The 23260-nt window shown below is 43.1% G+C and overlaps 1 long non-coding RNA gene across 1 annotated transcript; it reads left to right on the forward strand.

The window, feature by feature from the left end:
- Positions 1–559: 559 nt before the first annotated feature.
- Positions 560–22654, forward strand: LOC131591665 (uncharacterized). The gene is made up of 3 exons (XR_009280438.1): positions 560–812; positions 2255–2395; positions 22032–22654. It is a non-coding gene; the product is annotated as an uncharacterized LOC131591665 (long non-coding RNA).
- The last annotated feature ends 606 nt before the right edge of the window (positions 22655–23260 follow it).

A 23260-nucleotide genomic window follows, 5' to 3' on the forward strand; every position in this document is an offset into this window, starting at 1 on the left:
GAAAACAAAGCCTCTCCTCCATCCCGTTTCAGCCGAGAAAGCTGTCCCGGGGTCCCTGGTTCTGTTTTCTTGTTATTGCTGTAGTTATTGTTTGTTTGTTTACCTGGTTATACTAGTAAAGAACTGTTATTCCTATCCCCAGATCTCTGCCTGAAAGCCCCCTTGATTTCGAAATTATAATAATTCGGAGTGAGGGGGTCTATATTCTTTCATCCCAAGGGAGGCTCCTGCTCTCCCTAGCAGACACCTGTCTTCTAGAACCAAGACACATGTGAAAGCAATGTTCTCTTTACCTAAATCTTACGTATAGGGTATAATCTGACTACACGAGTAATCCTATCTGTTCTATCTAAGAATGCAAACCATATTTTCATTATGTCTAGAGCTAAGTTGAATCTGTGAGAAGGGTATTATCACTGAACGTTAAACTGGACAATAAGACTTTTCACTAGCTAACACAGGCAGTTAAGGTATTTAAGCTATATTAAAACTTACTTAAAACTAAAACTTTATGCCTATGTCTTAGCATATTTAAGTTTCTCTAAAGATTTTAACTCTAAAGACTTTGATTCAGTCTTTAGATTTCTTTTTCTCCCTGAGGGACTCAGGGGAATTGCTATTTCATGCAATCCAACACCGGGAGAGAGGATCAAAGTCTGCAGGTCTCATCTGTGTAGTGAAAGGGTTAAATCTTGCCCAGGCCTTGTGGATGGTCACGTGATCTCTGCCTGGGCCCAGTGGTCAGAGCTGTTTACGATGGAGGATTTTCCGTGGCTGTGCTGGGGGAGGGCAGCTGGGATCTCAGCAGCCAGGTTAGCACTCAGAGGCAACACGCTGCGGGCCAATGGCTTCTCCTCCCCCTCCCCGGCAGTTTCTGGTGAAACTCAGCGGCAGAAGAATTTCAGCCAAGCCGGGGACTGGCCTGGCCTAGCAGCACCGCTGTATAGGGCTTGGCGAGTTCTCCGGGAGGGCTCAGTCCCCCGGGAAGGGGCTTCAGCTACCCAGACAGAACGGGACCCAGAGGGCTTCCCGGGAGGGGCTAGCACCACAGCAGACCCCGGCCCGGCCGGGGGGGGGGGGCACCAATCTCCATCCCCTGCCTGGGAGCCACTGGGGTCCGGCCCAGCCCCCCCGAGGCTGCACAGGCCACGGGGGAGCAGGGCCAACCCCTCCAGAGCTCTGCTACCTTTCAAGGCCAGAAACAAAGAGAAACAAGTTCCCGGGCTTATGTTTTTAAAACGTGGTATTCACAGAGGTGGACTTTAGTTTTCAAAGGTGCAAAATGTTGTCAGTTCTCAGAACCGGCCAGCCATTGGCCTATCTCATATATGGAGGAAGCACCCAGCAGCTTCTCTTAAAGAAATCACTTCCGTGGGTGGTTCTTATTGCTTTCCCTAAATGTCAAACCACCACATATCACCAAACTCCATTGCCTCGCCCAAAGGACATGAGAAATGACTGTGACATTCGCCCAACTGTCCAACATGCCTGTAATTGTGATTGTTTTGTCACCACATGTCAAGTTGCAGGTAATTAGGGGTCTATCACGGCCTATTTGCTTTATCCAGAAGACATGGACATCCGTGTCCTCATTGTTGGGTGAAATCTATTGACTCACCACTGGCATGATTTGCTGTACTGAAACAGAGAAATTAAGAATTAGGAATTAAGCATAAAGAAATGTTTGACCAAAAGAGAGGGGGTTGACAAAAACCATACCCTGCTCCACTAGATCAGGAAAGGAGTGAGACTGCAAGATAAGATAAAGAGCTAGAATACACAAACAAGATGCAAGGACAAAGGCACCACAGGATAAAAGGATACTTTGGACCCCTAAGCAGGAAGGAACGGTATCAAAGTCCAAAAAGTGGTCAAAGGACTAAAAGGAGCATATGCGAAAAGACAAGGTGAAAAGTTCAGCTAAGGAGAAAATTGCTGACCTCATCCCAAAGACCCCCCAGACAACCACCGAACTGACCAAAAACAACCAGTGCGCAGCCGCAAAGGGGCATGGAGCTCATTTTAATATAAAGCAAGGATAAGCGGGATTAAGAAATGAATATGTATTAGGCGTATTGTGCAACCCTAGTTTGTAAAGGATAAAAGGAGAAAGCCAAATCTCAAAAGTGTGCATGCTTTTTGGAGGAGATATCCCCCATGCACCTCAGCACTGAATAAATTCATATATACTGTTATAACTACTCTGCGAGTTATAGAGTTCTTTTTCTATCCACATATCATTTTGGCGAGCCAGGTAGAAGGATCTCTGTCTGGCTGCTACAGCAGCCAAGGAACGGATTCCCTGGTGCGCCCCCAGGACCTTCCCGGGAGGGACCTCGAACCTCGGATCACTCACCATGAGGACAGACAACAACCTGCTGGCCTGCGGATAAAGGTATGAATTAAATATCAAGGGAAGGACTACTGATAAGCCATACAGAGATGTCTGACGCACAGCACAGTCCTAATGGGACTGCAAGCAGCCAGCCAGAAGGGGCCAGAGACAGAGGGAAAGGGATGGATCCTGGCCGATAGCGCGGCCGACGGAGGGGTTCTCTCTGAGCTGATAGAGCACCCCGCTAGTGACTCCAGGAGTGAGTCGAGCGAACCCTTGTTTTGTGTGAATGCTAAGTCCGGACATGTTGAGTCACTGAGTGTGTTTGGTGTGTGAATGAGTGAGACGTACCAGAGGTGCAGAGCAAGTGTGCAGCTCTATCTGTGGTTCCGACCTTGGGCGACTCAGGAGGCCGGAGAAAAGCGAAGCGACTGGAGTCATGTGAGGCAAACCCAAGTGTGAGCGAGGAGTGTTATACTTGAATGCAGAGCAGTTAACATTTGTTTTAACTGTGGACAGACAATTTGAGGGACTCCCTCCCACAGTACAGACCCTGAGTATTCCAGAGGAGGTGAAAGGAATAACTTGTCTTTGCAAGAGGTTTAGAGCTATCAGAGGATCAAAGGATTGGTATCTGGCTGAGTTCTATTGCAGTATGGAGATTGTGAAAGACATTGGTATTGTTGAAATTCTGAGGTTGGTATGTGGAAAAGTCATATTAGGTGCCTGCAAATTGGGACTGTGTGTGGGAGGAGTACTGGAAAGAGACAGTGAAATTGAGTGAGGAGATGTTTGGGTGGAAACAGGACAGAACAAGAAGGAGGAGATAATGGGAACTGGACAAAGTAAGGAGATCCCTAGAGCAAGTCCGCTAAGTTGTATAATTGCACATTGGAAGGACATTGCTGGATGTGGGGGAACCAAGAACAAGAGAGATTTAATCAGGTTCTGTAAAGACTATAGCCACTATATAAATTGGATGAGGGAGCGAGGTGGCCACCTAGTGGAACTTTGGACTATAACATGCTATTGCAACTCATGCTATTTCTTAGGAGGGAAGGCAAGTGGACAGAGGTATCATATGCTAATATGTTTTTCTCCCTCCAAAATCACCCAGAATGGCAGAGGGATTGTGGAATCAGAATTCCATCTGACCCCCTGGTATTGGCCCTGGAGAAAAAGAATAAGACTAGGAGGGGGAAAGCTTAAGTGGTGTTGCTCGGCTTGTAGCATAGGGCAAAGATGCACAAAATCAGATAAGGTTTACCAGACTCTGGCTCAGGAACAAGATCTGGCTAACGATTTGCTTAAGCCTTTCCCACATGAGACAAGAAAGGGATGAGGATGAGGATGTGGAGTCAAATGTTACAGAAACCCCTCCAATTGCTCACCGGACTAGACAACAGACACATATTACAGGCACTGCTGCAAGAGGCAGTGGCACCAGAGGGAGGAGTGGTATTGGTTAAGGTTCCCTTCTCCACAATGGATTTGGAGGCATGGGAAAAGGTTGCTAAAAATCACTGCAGTGATCCAGTTAAAACTGCTAAACGTCTGCGATATATAATAAAACAACACAATCCGGATTGGAGTGATATGCAATTATTATTGGATGCACTGACCAAGACAGAAAAAAAATTAATTATAAAAACGGCAGGGGATCTGGCAAAAAATTATTATAAAACCCAACATTTGGATGTGAAAGATTATTTCCCACTCCAAAACCAACAGTGGGGTCCAAATAGATTAGCAGAATTGAAAAAACTAGAAAGCTATCAGGAGTGGATTGCAAAGGGGATGGAAAGAGACATTCCCAAAACTATAAATTGGTCAGCTTTATATGCAGTCAAGCAGGGGCCCTTTGAGTCACCATCCGAATTCCTCAAAAACTTAAGAGATGCCATGTGTCGTCACACATCACTGGACCCTGGGTCTGAAGTAGGGATACAGCAGTTAGTTAATTTATTCCTGGGGCAGTCTACGGGTGACATAAGACATAAACTTCAAAAGCTTTGGGGGACAGATGGGAGGAACTTGGAGATTTTGTTGTATGAGGCGTGGAGAGTTTTTAGTAACTGGGAAGGAGGATATAAACAAAGAATGAAGAAGTTTGTAGCTGTTGTAAGTGAGAGGGTGTGATAGATTGGCATTTAAGAAAACAAAGAGAAACACCTAAGGAAGTTAAAACTGCTGGAGGCTGATGGGAGTTTTTCTCCTAGCCAACAGCTGGCCATTTCTAAAAATTGACAGCAGTTTTAACCATTGAAAAGTGAGATCAACCTGTGAACACCACCTTAAGACCTAAGCCTGGGAATTTCTTTGTCTCTGTTTCCTGGCTGTGAAAGGTAACAGAGCTTTAGCTGGCTTCCCGTCCCCTGCCCAGGCCATGCGGCCCGGGCAGGGGCTGGGCTGGGCCTGCCGCGGCTCCCGGCCGGGAGATGGGGCCTGTGGGGCTTCTCTTTGGGCTCTGGCCGGGCCAGGCCAGTCCCTGGCTCAGCTGCAGTTTTTGCTGTGACTGAATTCACCAGAGACTGCCAAGTAAAGAAAGAAAAAAAGCTCTTGACCTGCAGAGGGCTGAGACAGTGACCACACTCTACAGAGCAGCCATGAAGAATCTTCCATTGCAGACAGCTCCAGCTGATGCTCCGGCAGAGATCACTGAACCATTTACAAAGCCTGGGCAAGATTTTAACCTTTTCATTACACAGATGAGACTTGCAGATTAATCCTTTTTATCCAGAGAAAGAAAAATAGAGTAATCAACATGTAAAGAGACTTTATAAACTATCAGAGACAGTAAAGAAAAAAATTAAGCTTCAGAAGAGGTAGAGAATAAGGAGATGCTTTAATTAAGTTGAAATATTTTTCTGTTAAAGTCATGGAGATGGACAATAGTGTTCTGAAAAAACTCCTTTAATTCTTGACAGAGTATATTGGGAGGAATGGAGTGTTCAAAGTTTGGATTTTGAGCAAAAGGTAATTGTGATACAGTGAGGTGCTGGAACAGAGTGAGGTGAAGTAATAGTTGAAGATCTGAAGCCTTGGGAGGTAAAGAGAAAACTTCTGTTTCCAGGGAAGCTCACAGGGACAGATGAAGGGATATTTTGCCTTTGAATAACTCATCCTTAAAATGACATCCCTAGACTCATGGCCCATAACACACCTCAGAGTGATGTGAAATGGGAGGAGAAAATCTGATGACAGATTTCTGGGCAGCTGGCATCAGAATAATAGAAAGCTATAACAGAAATAGTTTTCTTGTGAGAAACTCCATAGATTAGCAGAAGAAGACTTCTGTTTCTCTACAGAGACTGATGAAAAGACTCTAGCAGGAATTGGGACTGTTTAAACACCAAACTTCCAAAGTTTTTTGTCTTTGTGTTATCATGTGAACAAGGGAATGGTTGGGTAGTGGGAAAAAAAAAAGGTTTTCTGGAAGTTTTATTTTAGTTTTCTTATTCTTATAGTTTTGTTAATAAACTTTCTTTATTCCTTTTAAGTTTTAAGCCTGTTTTGCTCTTGTTCTAATCCACATCTCACAGCAAGAAATAAGTAAGTTTTCTAGTAATTTTTTAGTTACTGCTTTAAAACCAAAACAGAGGGAAAGAGGGAAACTCGGACAGGGACCACCTAGACAAGGCCCAGCCTGGCTAGGCAGAGACCTGTGTCCGATCTGTAAGAAATATGGTCACCGGAAAAATCAGTGCCCAGAACAAAGATGGGGTGGCCTTCAGGAAAAGAGAGACTGGGAAAGGGGAAAGTGATTGCATATGTGAAAGAAGATTGAAGAGGACCGGCAGATCTGCCCCCATAAGATCCACTGGTTATGAAATTGAAACTGGAGAAAAAGGGAATGAAGTGGAATTCCTGGTGGACACAGGGGCAACATATTCAGCTTTGAATAAAACTTTGGCACCTGTGGGGAAGGATTATGTTACAGTAATAGGAGCAACTCGTCAACCTGAAAAAGCATATTTTTGCAAACCATTAAAGTATAGACTCAGAAAGCAATGGGGCATTCATAAATTCTTATATTTGCCCAGCTCCCCAAGACACCTTTTGGGGAGGGACTTGTTAGAACAATTGCAAGTAACCATTAAATTTAAAAATGGGGAAGTTATTCAAGAGGTAAATGATGAACAGTACATAGAGGCATTGAGTTTAATGTTGACAGCCGTTCATACAGAGGGAAAAATTAGCGAAGAAATAATAAATAAAGTATTTCCTGGAGTGTGAGCCTCCAATGTACCAGGGAGAGCGAAAAATGCACTCCCTATATTAATCAAACTCAAGGAAGGAAGACAACCAGTTAGAATTAAACAGTACCCCCTGAAAAAGGAAGATAGGGAAGCAATTAGTCCCATAATTTAAAACTTTTTGCAATTGGGGTTGTTAAAAGAGTGCCTATCTGAGTTCAATACTCCCATTTTGCCAGTCTGAAAACCTGATGGGGTCATACTGGAGAGTACAAGATCTAAGGGCTGTCAACAAAATAACTGAGGATCTCTATCCTGTAGTCGCAAATCCATACGCTCTGCTAACGTGCCTGACACCTGAGCTAACTTGGTTTACTGTTTTAGACTTGAAAGATGCCTTCTTTTGCCTCCCTATCCATGAGGACAGCCAGAAAATTTTTGCATTTGAATGGGAAAACCCCAAAAGCGGGCGCAAATCCCAGCTCGCTTGGACTGTGTTGCCTCAAGGATTTAAAAACTCTCCTACTCTGTTTGGGGAACAACTTGCCAAGAATCTGGAATCCTAGGAGGCTCCGCCAGAAGAAGGAAAGATACTGCAGTACATGGATGACATCCTCATAGCCACCCGGACAAAAGAGGCATGCATAGCCTGGACTGTAAGCCTGCTAAACTTTCTGGGACTTCAGGGATACAGGGTATCAAAGAAAAAGGCCCAGGTAGTGAAGCCAAAAGTAATTTATCTGAGTTATGAGATCAGTGCTGGACAGCGGACTCTAGGGCAAGATTGCAAAGAAGCAATATGCCAAACCCCAAAACCTCAAACAGTAAAGGAACTGCGAACATTCTTAGGAATGACAGGATGGTGCAGGCTATGGATACACAGCTACGGGTTGCTTGCGAAACCTCTGTATGCGCTCATTACAAGCGGGAACAGAGACCTCCAGTGGACAAAAGAGGCCACACAAGCCTTTCACCAGATGAAGAATGCCCTAATGTCGGCCCCAGCTCTCGGACTCCCAAATGCAAGTAAACCGTTCTTCCTGTTTTCCCATGAGAAGCAGGGAATTGCCCTGGGGATACTGGCTCAGGACCAGGGTCCCTACTGAAGAGCAGTTGCTTACTTCTCCAAGCAACTAGACTTAACAGCCAAGGGATGGCCAGGATGCCTTAGAGCTGTTGCTGCAGTGGTGCTGAATATTCAGGAAGCACGCAAATTCACCCTGGGCCAGAAAATGACTGTATTGGTGTCTCACACAGTGTCTGCAGTCCTAGAAATAAAGGGTGGGCACTGGCTTTCCCCACAAAGGTTCCTGAAATACCAAGCCATCATGGTAGAACAAGATGATGTAGAGATAGTTGCAACTAACATTATCAACGCAGCTTCTTTTCTCAGTGGGAATCAAGGGGACCCAGTGCACCATGACTGCCTGGAGACTATTGAAGCCTCCTCCAGCTGCCCAGATCTGAAAGACACCCCCACTGGGTGATGCAGAAACCTGGTTCACTGATGGGAGCAGCTACGTTTGTCAGTGGAAAGTGACATGCTGGGTATGCAGTTACCACCTGCAAAGAGGTAATAGAATCTGGACCCTTGCCAACAGATACCTCTGCACAAAAGGCAGAAATTGTGATGGACAGAGACCCTTTTGTTCGACTAAACATGCAGATATGATACTCTGTAATGCTATGTTCTGTAAAATCAAGATTGTTGCTGACGCATGCATAGTTACTGATGCTTGTATAGTTACTGACGTTTGTATAATTATCATGTCCTTGCTAAGATTCCTTGAATTCCAGAAAGTTACTGAGCTAAGCCTTTACAGAGAACAGTGAAGAAAGGTTAAAGGAAGATAAGGTAAAGAAGGAACCCCTAGACCAATGAAGACACATGCGCAGAAATACCCGAGAAAGGACACGTCATCGGAGAGCCCGGAGAGCCGGACTGATTAAAAAGAGACACACGGAAAACGGAAGCACGGCCGCGGCGAAGCGGGATCGCTTCCCGGCTGTCCAGCGCTGTATTTTGCTTATTGCTTGCTTGCTATAATTAATAAAACTTTTCTTTGATTAAACTTTAACACTCGAGTGTATTTATAACAGAAATCATCGCTTTATCCTGTGCGCTGGAGATCACCAAGGGAAAGAAAATAAACATCTATACAGACTTGAGATATGCATTTGGGACTGTACACACACATGGAGCCATCTGGAAAGAAAGGGGACTCACAAGAGAAAAACATCAATCACGGGCAGGAAATATTGTGGCAACTGGAAATAGTCCAGCTACCTGAGTAGGTAGCAATTATGCACATTAAGGTACACCAGAAGGTGAGCTCAAAATTGGAAGAAGAAAATGAGCTGGTGGACAGAGAGGCAAAAGAAGCAGCAAAGGGTGAGATAATGATTGAGGGAGCCTTAATTCCCAATGGACAGATCTCCCTTGAAGGAAAGCCAGTATATACCAATAAAGATAGAAAACTAATTCAGGATCAAAGAAGAAAGTATAACCAAGAGGGATGGGCTATTACTGCAGAAGGGACAATAGTCATCCCTTCTCATTTGTTATGGTCACTAGTAAGAGAAGAGCACCAGAAAACACATTTGGGAATAGATGCCCTGTATAACTACCTCATCTAAAAGATCACTGCCAGAAATCTATACTGTCATTTAGGTAACCCGGCAGTGTGACATTTGCCTCCAGACTAGACCCAAGAATACCCCCAAACCAAAACTTGGTCAGATTGGGAAAGGCCACGGGCCTGGACAACAGTGGCAAATTGACTTTTCAGAACTCCCAAGAAAAGGGAAGTATCGATATTTGTTAGTTTTAACAGATTCCTCTTCAGGGTGGCCGGAGGCTTTTCCCACCAGACCTGCCAAAGCCCGGGAGGTAACCAAGGTATTATTACAAGAAGTAATACGATGCTTCGGGGTTCCAGCCACAATATCTTCAGATAGGGGGCCACATTTTATCTCAAGAATAGTACAGGAAATCAGTTGTCATCTGGGGATAGACTGAGAGCTCCATACCCCTTATCATCCCCAGTCAAGTGGCCAAGTGGAAAAAATGAATCATTTAATTAAACAACAAATTGTGAGGCTAGGACAAGTAGTTAATTTACCCTGGCCTCAATCTCTTCCACTGGCATTGATGCGGATCCGAACCAAGCCTAGAGCCAAAGAAAAACTAAGTCCCTTTGTAATGCTTTATGGGAGACTGTATGGAGTACAAAAAGGATTGTCAACCCAAGTGGGAGAGGAGAGGCTGACTGCCTATATGATAGCCTTAGGCAAGCAGCTCAGAGCAATTGAGAAACATGTGATTGAAACTCGGAGCAGAGGGCCAGATGGGCCAGTGCATGACATATAGCCTAGAGATTATGTGTATGTTAAGTCTCTTACAGAAAAAAACTTTGGAGCCACAGTGGGAAGGACCGTTCCAGGTGCTCCTCACCACCTTCACTGCAGTTAAGATCAAGGAACAGAGCACCTGGATTCACCATTCTCAAGTGAAGAAGGCTCCAGAAGCCCCTTGGAAAGTAAAACTGGGTGACAATGAACTGAAACTAAAACTTACTCGAGCAAAATGAGTACATTGCAGTTGGGAGTATTCCATGATTTAGCTTGCAGAAACCTAGTGAATATAATCATTTTGTTTGTGTTACTTGTAGCCACAAGTGTAATCCAAGAATTGGAAAGCACCTTGTCGTGGTTTTAAACCAGTAACTAAAAAATTACTTATTTCTTGCTGTGAGATATGGATTAGAACAAGAGCAAAACAGGCTTAAAACTTAAAAGGAATAAAGAAAGTTTATTAACAAACTATAACAATAAGAACACTAGAATAAACTTCCAGAAAACTCTTTTTATCCCCTACTACCCACCATTCCCTTGTTCACATGACAACAGAGACAAAAACTTTGGAACTTTGGTGTTTAAAACAGTTCCAATTTTTGCTAGAGTCTTTTCATCAGTTTTTGTAGAAACAGAAGGCTCTTTCTGCTAATTTATGGAGTTTCTCACAAGAAAACTATTTCTGCTATAGTTTTCTATTGCCCTGATGTCAGCTGCCCTGAAATCTGTCATCAGAGTTTACTCCTCCCATTTCACCTCACTCTGAGGTGTGTATGGGCCATGAGTCTAGGGATGTCATTTTAAGGATGAGTTATTCAAAGGCAAAAGTCTTCTTCATCTGTCTCTGTGAGCTCTACTAGAAAACAGTTTTCTTATTGCCTCTCAAGGCTTCAAATCTTCCAGCACTTCACTGTATCACAATTATTCTACTTTTTACTCAAAATCTACACTTTGAACACTTCATTCCTCCCTACATACTCTATCATTAATTAAAAGAGTTCTTTCAGGACTTTATTGCCCATCTCCATAGCTTTAACATAAAGATATTTCAGCTTATAAAAGCATGTCCTTATTTACTACCTTTCCTGAAGCTTCTTTTCTTTCCTCTCACTGGTAGTTTATAACATCACTTTTCATGTTGATTACTCTTTTTTTCTTTCTCTGGATAAAAAAAAAAATTAGTCTGCAAGTCTCATCTGGGTAATGAAAGGGTTAAAATCTTGCACAGGCTTTTGTAGATGGTTCTGTGATCTCTGCCGGAGCAAGAGCTGGAGCTGTCTTCGATAGAAGATTCTTCATGGCTGTTCTGGAAAGTGTAGTCACCACCTCAGCCCGCCGCAGGTTCAGAGCCCTTTTCTTTCTTCACTCGGCAGTCTCTGGTGAATTCAGTCACAGCAAAACCAGCAGCCGAGCTGGGGACCGCCTTGGTCCGGCCAGGGCCCAGGGCAAGCCCCCCGCAGGCCCCCATCTCCTGGCCGGGAGACGCAGCAGGCTCAGCCCAGTTCCCGCCCAGCCATATGGCCGGGCAGGGAACGAGAGGCCAGCCGAAGCTCTGTTACCTTTCACAGCCAGAAAACAAAGAGAGACAAGAGTGCTCTGGCTTTACATATTAAGGTAGGGTTCACAAGTTGATCCCACTTTTCAATGGTCAAGATTGCTGTCAATTCCCAGTAATGACCGATAATTGGTCAGGAGAAAAGACTCCCATCAGTCCCTAGCAACTTCAACTTCCTTAGCTCTCAAAACCACCTTAAAGGTAAAGTCACCCCATGACACACCTCTAGCCAGAAAAGTGGTGAATGGCCTTGGTCCCAAGAGTTAATTCAATCCACTGGATTCATGGGAAAATATTCTGATATAAACAATTTAAACCTGTCAACTGTGGTTATGCATGAAAACCAAGTGTATGAAAAGCAAGAATGGTAAAGAGAAAAGTTGTGGTTCCTTCAAGGGACTATAGGAAAGGTAATCAGAGTAGGATGCCGGATGATTAACGGGACTAACCAAGAAAAGGCAATTCAACTTAGTGTTTCAACTTATCCCACAGGCAAACACCAAAAAATTTGTAATCGTCTAAGTGAATTGGATTGATGGTATAACTTCACATTAGTGCAGACAGTAGATGTGGTTTGCCTGTGAAGTCATGGTATTACTGGGCTCTCATTCAAATTTAAAATAAAAGCCATGCCTATTTCAATGACCAAATCAACTGTAACCCAAGCTCAAGCCACACCACCTAAAATTGAACCTAAAATTTATGAAGTTGGCCCCTATGAAATAAAGAATGCGGGACTACAACAGCTCTTATTTAACCCGAAGTGGTGTCCTAGTTTAGGGCAAATTAGGGAGGAAAACTCCAAATGGGGGTTTCCCCAGGGAAATGCCCCCTCCCCACTAACTGGTCCGGGGGAAAAAAAAAAAAATTCCTTGGAGAGAAGTGGAAAAAGCTGTTTATTTAACAGAAATTGAATAATATTGAATAATAAAACCTCTCGCTGTTCAATGGGATGGCAAGTCTAGGAAGAAAAGTCCTTTTCATGTGGTGTAGCTCGGCTCACTCAGGTTCTTATCAGTCCTTTTGGGGCTGGGAAGTGCCAAGGCCCAGGCCCCGGTGGGCCAAAGGCGTGAGCTCCCGGGGTTTGGCTGGGTGTTCAGTCCAGAGCAGGCTTGCACGGATCCAAGAAAAAAAAAGAAAAAAAAAAAGGTCCAGGGAACTCTTCTGCCTCAGCTAGCTAAAACTAAAAGCCAGAGAGAAGCTCTGTCCCACTGTCTGTCTGTGCTGCAGACACCACAGTCCAGGAGCGGGATGTGTGGGAGTGATGTTTTTCTTTAACACAAACTGCGTGCTTCTTCTTCCCCCTCTCTTGCTCTCAAAGCCAGTCTTAAAGGTGCAGAACTTAATATATAACATAAACCAGACGATTGGGGATACCAGTATCATAAAGTCACCCCAGGACATTCCACCCCTTATCCTCATATCGTCAACTTATTATCAAAATTAATATATATATATTTTAACTCTACAACACATACATTATATACAGACAAGAACATTCATTCATGATCTTCACTTAACAATCAGATTTCTCTGACGTACACATTGTGTTGTTTCATCTTTCTGCATTATCTACTATGTGTAACCTGGTCCTTGAGCAAAAACAGCCCTACGAATGGGTTTGTCTGCACTTGACGTAGAATTGATCTAAACTGGTTTTTTAACAAACTTTTGAGATGTACTGCTGGGACTTTGTTTTGATCTACTTTATGCAGGGGCTCGTATTGGGCTGGGCCTGCTCGGGTGGTGGAACTTTGGGCGTTAACTATCTAGGTGGCCTTTGCTAGATGCTGCTCTCAATTTTTGAAAGATCTCTCACCCAACGCTTTCAAGGTAGTTTTTAACAGTCTATTATGTAGGAGTCTGGAAATGCAGGGATATTTCTCTGTCTATACAATTCTTTAAAAAATACATCAATCATATATAATATTGATAAAAAGGCTTCCAAATATCCCTGAGCAAGCCAGAGTTTGTAAGAAATTAAATAGAAAGTAGAAAAATGTTTCTTTTAACACAGAGGTGAAAGTATAGATTTTAAGAGGGTTCCACACGTGGAGTAAAGATGGAAGAAAAAGGCTGTAGTTTTTAATCCTTCTTCTTCCTTCTTCTCCATGCTTCTGCAGTTTATAGAAGCACAAAATATGATTGGTTTAGAGTAAGTCGCACTTTTAATTACGTGAGTAGATATAGAAAACTTATTTGTTGAGATATAATAACAATACATGTGTCTGTAGTTAATAAGATAAAAGTTAGTATAAAGGTGAAAAGACCGAGTGGTTCGAGGCCATTTTGTATCATTAGTATGAGATGAGCCAGGCTGTAGTGATTTAAGCTTGTGCAGTTAGTCTGGATAGACCTGCCAAGTTTTGTAAGGATCCTTCAATAAACACGAGAAACCAGAATCTAATGAGCCCAGGAGTTTTCTTCAAATAATAAGGACTGAGATAAGTGGGACTCCCCACGAGGGAGGATCCCAAAGGAATTCAGCCCAAAGGAGGCTGAGAGACTAGAGAAAAGTTATATCCACAGAAAATTCAGCCCAAAGGAAGCAAAGAGAGAGAAGTAACATATTATACCTCTTTACTTTCTCTGCAGCAGGTGTATGGTAGGGGATATGGTACACTCACTCAATGCTATGTTCTCTAGCTCAGCTGTTTATAAGGTTGTTCTTGAAATGAGTCTCATTGTCTGACTCAATTTTCTCAGGGGTACCATGCTTTCAAAGGACCTGCTTTTCAAGTCTTAGGACGGTGTTACGGGCTGTAGCATGAGTCACAGGGTAGGTTTCTAACCATTTAGTGGTGGTTTCTACTATCGTGAGCACGTAGCGCTTGTCTTGGTGGGTTTGGGGCAGTGTGATGTAGTTGATCTGCCAGGCTTCCCCATACTTATATTTGGACCAACGCTCACCATACCATAGCGGCTTAAACAGCTTGGCCTGCTTGATCGTGCCACACGTCTCACAGTCGTGGATAACCTGGGAAATACTGTCTATGGTTAGATCTACTCCTCGGTCTCGTGCTCACTTATAGGTGGCATCTATTCTGATGACTTGAGGCGCCATGGGCCTATCGAGCTAGGAACAACTCTCTCTTGTGTTGCCAATCTAAGTCTATCTTTGACACCTCTATCTTTGCAGCCTGATCTACCTGCTCATTGTTTTGGTGCTCTTCATTAGCCTTACTCTTGGGGACATGGGCATCTGCATGACGGACCTTCACAGACAGTTTCTTTACTTTGGTAGTGATGTCTTTCTACTCATCAGCAGCCAAGATTGGCTTTCTTCTGCGTTGCCAGTTGGCCTTTTTCTACTTTTCTAGCCATCTCTACAGAGCATTGTCTACCATCCATGAATCAGTGTAAAGGTAGAGTTTTGGCCACTTCTCTCTTTCAGCAATGTCTAGGGCTAGTTGAACAGCTTTGAGTTCAGCAAGTTGGCTTGATTTACTTTCTCTTTCAGTGGCTTCTGCGACCTATCGTGTGGGGCTCTATACGGCTGCTTTTCACTTCCGGTTCATCTCTACAATGCGACAGGAACCATCAGTGAACAGAGCATAGCATGTTTCTTCTGCAGGCAGTTAGTTGTACGGTGGAGCTTCTTCAGCCCGTGTCACTTGTTCTTGCTCTTCTTCATCAGTGAGACTAAAGTTTTTACTTTCTGGCCAGTTTGTAATTATCTCCAAAATCTCAGGGCGATTTGGGTTTCTAATATGGGTGCTCTGCGTGATGAAGGCGATCTACTTGCTCCATGTGGCATTGGTGGCATGGTGGATAGAGGGAACTTCTGCTTTGAACATCCACCCCAGCACTGGCAGTCAGGGTGCCAGGAGGAGTTGTGCTTCTGTGCCAATTACTTCTGAGGTGGCTTGAACTCTTTCATAGGCGGCTAAAATTTCTTTCTTTGTGGGAGTATAGTTGGCTTCGGACCTTCTGTAACTTCGGCTCCAGAATCCCAGTGGTTGGCCTCGAGTCTCTCCAGGCACTTTTTGCCAAAGGCTCCAGGATAGACCATGGCTCCCGGTTGCAGAGTAGAGAACGTTCTTCACATCTGGTCCTGTCCTGACTGGGCCAAGGGCTACTGCATGAGCAATCTCCTGCTTGATCTGAGCAAAGGCTTGTTGTTGTTCAGGGCCCCACTGGAAAGTGTTCTTTTTGCTGGTGACCAGGTAAAGAGGGCTCACAATCTGAATGCACTCAGGAATGTGCATTTTCCAAAAATTTATGGCACCTAGGAAAGCTTGCATTTCTTTCTTGTTGGCTGGTGGAGACATTGCTGTGATCTTGTTGATGGTGTCAGTAGGAAACTGACGCCGTCTATCTTGCCACTTTACTCTTAGGAACTGGATTTCTCCAGCAGGTTCTTTAACTTTGCTCTTCTTGATGGCAAAACCAGCTTTCAGGAGAACCTGGATGATTTTCTCTCTTTTCTTAAAGACCTCTTCAGCCATCTTTCTCTAAACAATGATGTCATCAATGTACTGCAGATGTTCTGGAGCCTCACTCTTTTCCAGGGCAGCCTGGATCAGTCCATGGCAGATGGTGGGGCTGTGCTTCCACTCCTGGGGCAGTCGGTTCCAGGTGTACTGCACTTCCTTCCACATGAAGGCAAAATGAGGCCTGCATTCTGCTGCCAGGGGAATGGAGAAAAATGAATTAGCAATGTCAGTAGTGGCGTACCACTTCACTGCCTTGGACTCCAGCTCATACTGGAGCTCCAGCATGTCTGGCATGGCAGCGCTCAGCAGTGGAGTCACTTTATTTAATGTACGATAGTCCACAGTCAATCTCTATTCTCTGTCAGACTTGCGCACAGGCCAGATGGGGCTGTTGAAGGGTGAGTGGGTTTTGCTGACCACCCCTTGGCTCTCTAGTTCTCGGATCATCTTTTGGATGGGCATCACAGCATCTCGATTTGTCCTATACTGTCGGCGATGGACCATCGAGGTGGCAATTGGTACTTGTTGTTCTTCTACTTTTAGGAGTCTTACTGCAGATGGGTTCTCTGATAGTCTAGGCAAGGTGTTCAATTGCTTGATGCCCTCTGCCTCTACAGCTGTTATCCTAAATGCTCACCTAAGCCCCTCTGGGTCTTTAAAATAGTCGCTTTGGAGGTAGTCTATGCCCAAAATGCATGGGACTTCTGGGCCAGTTACAATGGGCTGTTTCTTCTACTCATTTTCAGTCAGGTTTTTCCAATTTCTCTTGCCCCGCACTGGGCGCCAAAAACTGTATTTGTCCTAGTTTAGGGCAAATCAGGGAGGAAAACTCCAAATGGGGATTTGCCCAGGGAAATGCCCCCTCCCCACTAACTGGTCCGGGAAAGGAAAAAAAAAATTCTTTGGAGAGAAGTGGAAAAAGCTGTTTATTAAATAGAAATTGAATAATATTAAATAATAAAACTTCTCACTGTTCGATGGAATGGCAAGTCTAGGAAGAAAAGTCCTTTTCATGTGGTGTAGCTCGGCTCACTCAGGTTCTTATCAGTCCTTTTGGGGCTGGGAAGTGCCAAGGCCCAGGCCCCGGTGGGCCAAAGGCGTGAGCTCCCGGGGTTTGGCTGGGTGTTCAGTCCAGAGCAGGTTTGCACAGATCCAAGAAAAAAAAAAAAAAAAAAAGGTCCAGGGAACTCTTCTGCCTCAGCTAGCTAAAACTAACTAAAAGCCAGAGAGAAGCTCTGTCCCACTGTCTGTCTGTGCTGCAGACACCACAGTCCAGGAGCGGGATGTGTGGGAGTGATGTTTTTCTTTAACACAAACTGCGTGCTTCTTCTTCCCCCTCTCTTGCTCTCAAAGCCAGTCTTAAAGGTGTAGAACTTAATATATAACATAAACCAGACGATTGGGGATACCAGTATCATAAAGTCACCCCAGGACAGGATGAAAGCAAGTCCTTTCATCTGCCAGTGGTATGTGGGGTCATTGCTGTCCCCAGTGCATGCTGAAAAAAAAGATGCCATCATTTTGCACTACATGTACAGTGTGTTAGTGTGCTGTCCCAATAACAACATGCTGCAAGACACCCTTGACCGAGTGGTTAAAGTTTTAACCACTGCTAGATTCCAATTGCAGGAAGACAAAGTTCAAAGAATGCCACCTTGGAAATACTTGGGCCTGGAGATAACTAAACGGACTGTTGTTCCACAGAAATGAGAAATTATTGGCAATCCTAAAACTCTAGCAAATCTCCATTCCCTGTGCGGGTCACTAAACTGGGTCTGACCCTGGCTAGGTCTCACTAATGAAGACCTGAGCCCCCTGCTCAATTTATTGAAAGGGAAGAGAGAGTTGCTGTCTCCCAGGGAGCTGACTCCAGAAGCAAAAACTGCAATTGAAAAGACACAAAAGGCCTTGACAGAAAGACAGGCACATCGCTTCAAACCTGAGCTGCCTTTTAAATTTATTTTCCTGGGGAAATTACCACACTTACATGGGTTAATATTCCAGTGGGCCGAGGGCCAGAGAAATCCACTTGTAATAATAGAATGGGTCTTCCTCTCCCATCAACGACCCAAAACTATCACCAAGCCACAAGAGCTGATGGCTCAGCTGATTCAAAAGACCAGGATGAGGCTGCGGGAACTGGCAGGTTGTGACTTTATGTGTATTCACCTCCCAGTCAGGCTCTCTGGGGAAGGCAAAAACTCCCCTGAGAAACTGACCAAAGAGATGTTTGAGCACCTGCTGCAGAGCAATGCTAACCTCCAGTTTGCTCTGGACTGCTATAGTGGGCAAATTTCGGTCCATGCGCCATCACACAAATTGTTTCATGAGGAATTCCACCTCATTCCTCATGAGAAAAGGAGCCGAAGGCCACTCAAAGCTCTCACAGTGTTCACTGATGCATCTGGAACCTCTCACAAGTTGGTGATGACTTGGAGAAATCCACAGACTCAGCATTGGGAAGCTGATGTTGAGTTTGTGGAAGGGTCACCCCAGATAGCTGAACTGGCTGCGGCTGTGAGAGCCTTTGAGAAGTTTTCAGAACTGATTCATTTGGTTACTGACTCAGCCTACGTAGCAGGAGTGGTGTCCAGAGTGGAGCAGGCAGTTCTCAAGGACATTGAGAACGAACATCTCTTTAGATTGCTTTCAAAACTGATATATTTGATTTCAAATCAAGAACGTCCTTTCTATGTGATGCATATAAGATCGCATTCAGATTTGCCAGGTGAAATCACTGAAGGAAACCGGAAAGCTGATTCCCTTGCTGCCCCAGCCGAAAAGATACGTTGTTGATATATTTTATATATTAGTAAAGGCCTGTCTGCACAAACCAGCCTTTGAAATAAGTCGTGATATTAAAGGCTAAAGTCCTTGAAACCTTCCTGCAGAAGAGAGAGTAAAGCAAAACAGTATCCTTGTGTGTAGGAGAAAAAATGTAAACCTGTGTGTGTTAGCCAATAGTAGCTTGCTCTGCCTGCGGACCCTGTAAAACCCTATAAAAGGTGTGCTAAAGATAGAAATAAACGGCGTTCACGTTTACTTCTGTGAAGGCTGGTGAATAAACTGGTGGCCTGTCAATATTTGGTGCTCCGAACGGGACACCCTGCGGGCAGGGGGGCTTCGGTGGGTCCATGCACGGTGGGATGAAGCCTTGGACCAAGGTTGGTGGAGCGGATCTGAGCGCAGATAGATGCTGCCTTGGATCGGTACTGGATAGGCAACCTGAGCGCAGTGAGATACGGTGCGGTTAGACATGGAAATTCAGGTTGCTGGGGGAGACCAAAGTGCGGGGGGGGGGCGTAGTAGAGGGGTTGTGACCTTCCCCCCCGCTCTCTGCTGCTAGCATGGAAGTGGAATTTGCGGCAGTGGAAAAACTACTTCTTAGCATCCTCGTTAAACGAGGCGAAGCAGCCCGGGAAAATGACCTAGATATGCTCATTATATGAGCTAATTGTCATGGGCATTTTGCAGTGCTCTCACTGCTTTTTGCAGTCGAAAAACGAACTGATATTCTTTGAAAGTTTAAAAAAAAAAAAAGTGTTTAAAACTGCACTTTAGCATCACAGTGGCAGAACCCTTTACCTCCCACTGCTGGGCAAGCACTCCTATCTATGCTGCCCTTGGAGAGAGGGAGGGAGAGATAGGGAGAAGAAAATAATGAGAAATAAGTTCCACAGCGAATGCTGAAACAACAAACAGAATCTGTTCAGTTAGGGCAGGATGTGATACATCTGGAACTATTTGCTTCACTTTTGGAGTCACTTTTAACACTACAATCTTAATTAAGTTCCATCTTTACTACCCTGGAAGAAAAGAAGCCAAATTTAGACTGGTTTCCACTCGAACCAGGGGGACATGGGGGAGCACTGAGGTGTGAGCAGAGAACAAAGGCACCCTGGGGGCAGAGGCAGTGCAAGAAAAGTTCCAAGGCCACGCTGATAAGCTGCCATGATTGCTGTTGTTAGCACCTGGCTGTGAGAGACATTTCGTGTAACATCGCCCGCTTTTGTAAAAATCATGCCCTTTTTCCTCTATCTGTGAACAATGAGGAAAATATTGAGAGAAAAAACTGCATTTGTTGAAGTTAACTTTGTGAGGTTTTTTTTCTTTCAGTTTTTCCTCTCTGCGAGAGTATGTGGAGAATGTGAAGAAAGATAACAGCAGCAGAGAGCAGCAGCAGGGCGGGCAGTCCACCCCCCTGCTCCCTCTCTAAGAAAAAGCACCGGGATAATACCCAGTTTGTTAAAAAGTCATGATTTATTGGGTTTTCAAAATGTTTTTATATACCACTGTAGAGTTAATTTTGTGTTTTAAGTAATTATGAGTTTATGCAGTTGCAGTTTTTAGAGTTTTACTAGAGAAGTTATTGTGACTCTTTAAAATTAAAAAAAAAAAAAGTGTTAACAGAAGTTGCCTTGCAATAATGAGTTTTAAAAACTAAGGTTAAAAATTACGGTGTGATTTACAGCTTCTAAGAAAACCTTCCAATTAATGTTATCTACAGAAGAGATTTGTGGTTTAAAAAATAATTAGTTAAGAGAACTTTACTGTACAAGACAAAGTTAAGTTAGAGCATGTATTATCTATTTGCTTGTTTTTTCCACAATTTTAATAAGGTAATTTCAATGTGAGTTCTTTTATTATATAAAACACATATAACTGCATATATACCAATTCGGATTTTGGATTTTAGTTTAAAAATTTTACTTAATGCTTCTGAAAAGTGCTACAACAGCTGAATGGAAACTTGCCAAATCCTGTGTTGTTGTGGTTTTTCTCTAGAAAAACTGCACTTTAAAATCCTAACCAATATAAGCATATACTAGGCAAATTCCTGTTATGAATAAGTATTTTTAGTAACATTTGCAGTTATTGTGGGTTATTCTCAAAGCTAGATGACATAGAATTGTGATGTATTTGTTACATCTTTATAATCTTTATAGTGAATCCATGTTACTGTTATATCGTGTTTAAAAGGTATATATCAAACTTTTAGTTGCTTTTTGTAGTAACAGAATAAGATTAAGGTATGTTTATTTAGTATAGATTAAGTGTTAATAGAATTAAGGATAGTCAAGTTTTATTATGTTTAGACTTGAATGTTTTTAAGTTAAGTTTTATAACTTAGATATTCTTCTAAGGTTAAGTTTTGTTATTTCCTTTTGTGATAAATTATTATTTTTAGGTTTAAATATTGTTTAATTTAAATTGTTTTATGTTTTATTGGAGACACTTGTTTAAACTGCAAAGTATAGTTATTTTCCTAGAGAAAGGAAGATAGCTACAACTGAAACAGCTGTGATAGAACGCTGATGAACACCTGCTTGTGGATAGAAGTGAATGCAGTCTGTGACACCCTTGACTTCATCGGGAGTTCTATTGGTTGTTGCAATCTCTGCAGTTTTTGTTTGTTATAGCTTTCTTATTTTTCAGTGTTTCCAGAATTTTAAGATGTATCATTGCTGAGAATCAGCTGCCATGGGGGAGGCTTCAGATTAAACCAACTGCTGCATGGTTTAATTGGTCTGGTACCTAAGGCTTCTGATCATTTGCTCTGTACAAATGCATTTCAACAGTTTGCTGTGCTGTAAGCATCTCATAGCTGCTACTATTGAGAACCTTGTTTTAGAAATATGTTAAGAGGCATCTTTCCAGTTAAAAGCCTAGGTCCTGGCCAAGCCTTGACTTCACCTGGATGGAATGTTTGCCAACAGATCCAGATGTTTTCTGTCCCAAATCAGTATTTGAGTCAGTTTTTGACTCAACAATTTGACCCTATTAATATGACAGCTGGATCAATTTTGAAGTGGGCTTGGAGAATCATTTCTGGAGGTGATTATCCAATCCTTCACTGATGAATTTTTGTTTCTGTTTGTTTGCTAACTATGGGATCCTGGTGCAGTGTTTTAGTAGTTAATAGTAGTTTTATATTATATATGTTATTAATAATGTTTATAATTTGATTGATTTTTAACTGTTATAGGTTCTTATTCATTGTGTATATGGTTTTGTGTTGATGTTGATGTGTATAACAGAAATACATCTAATTTTAATTTTTTTTTAAGAAAACGGGGGAAATTGATGCCCCACAAGCATTTAATTAGTGTAATTCATTAACTTCAAAGGGAGAAGTGTCTGTGTTTTGTTGGCAGGTTCAAAAAGGTCACCTGTCCATCTGACCAGACTGTGTGCCTCTGAACACATGGGATCCAGTGAAAATCGACGTCATCACACAGCCTTGGTACTCCAGACATGGATCAGAAGTGGACCTATCAGGACACAGTTGTGTCTGAACACTACACAGACAGTTGCCAACCGAACTTTTATGTTGTTATTATGATGTTGTGTCTCTACCAATTTTTCAGTTATCCTTTGTTTTAAGATTTAGAAGGATCTGAAGAACAACTTGAACATCAAAGCCCTCAGTCAGCAATCAGCTGCCAGCTGACATCACGAGAGCAGTGAATGTTCCAAGACTGAATCGTGTTAAATCATAGTCTGTTTGTGAAGGAAATTCTGTAGAAGATCTAAGAAAAGTGTAGAGACTCCATCTAACTGTATATAAAGCAAATTGTGGTTGTGTGTTTACCCTTTCAGCAAATTGCTTTCACGCTTAGACTACATATATACCAGAGCTCGTGTGTTAAAAGTCGTTAGATAATAGTTTAAAGTAAAGTGTTTAGCCTATGTAGTAATTGTTATATTAGTATAAAGTATAAGTATTCCCCCTTCAAGAGGTAGTGTAGGCATCTTTGAAAGTTCATTTAACATTAAACTTTTAGCTGTGAGGTTGCAAATATGATGTGATTTACATGGAACCAACTACTTATGGTAATTGTGCTGTGTATAGTCATGACAACCTGTCTGATAACTAACATCCAAAAGTGACAGAACATATGGGTCACTCTGGCACATTAAACTGGCCAAAAATCAATGTGTCTAAGCCTAGCCACACCTGGAGATCCTTTCGCACCTGTCTCATAGGAGTCCCTGAATGGAATCCTCCAGCATTTAAAGGTTTAGTTAGTAACAAGACTTGACTGAATCAATTGGCAATGTTGCAAGAGTGCAGTCGCACTGTTGGCTTCACATTAAGACAACTTGAAGCCTGTTGGCAAGCAAAAATTACCAAAGTTCTCAATGTTACAACCCTCAAAAGAATCAGATTTGTTAAGTTCCACCAATACCTCAGGTGGATGGATAATGTTTGAACCCCCAACAAAAAGTCATTCCAACAAAGTAATGCGGCACTGAGCTGCAGTCAGCCCTATAGCTGATCTCGTTACTACCATTGAAAGTAAAGCCTTTATTCGTGGTGCAATCTCACAGGACCATTACCAAAGCGATTACCTAGTTCCATATTCCTAATCTGTGGAGATAG

The sequence above is a fragment of the Poecile atricapillus genome, chromosome W, assembly GCF_030490865.1.
Source record: "Poecile atricapillus isolate bPoeAtr1 chromosome W, bPoeAtr1.hap1, whole genome shotgun sequence".
Classification (NCBI taxonomy): domain Eukaryota; kingdom Metazoa; phylum Chordata; class Aves; order Passeriformes; family Paridae; genus Poecile; species Poecile atricapillus.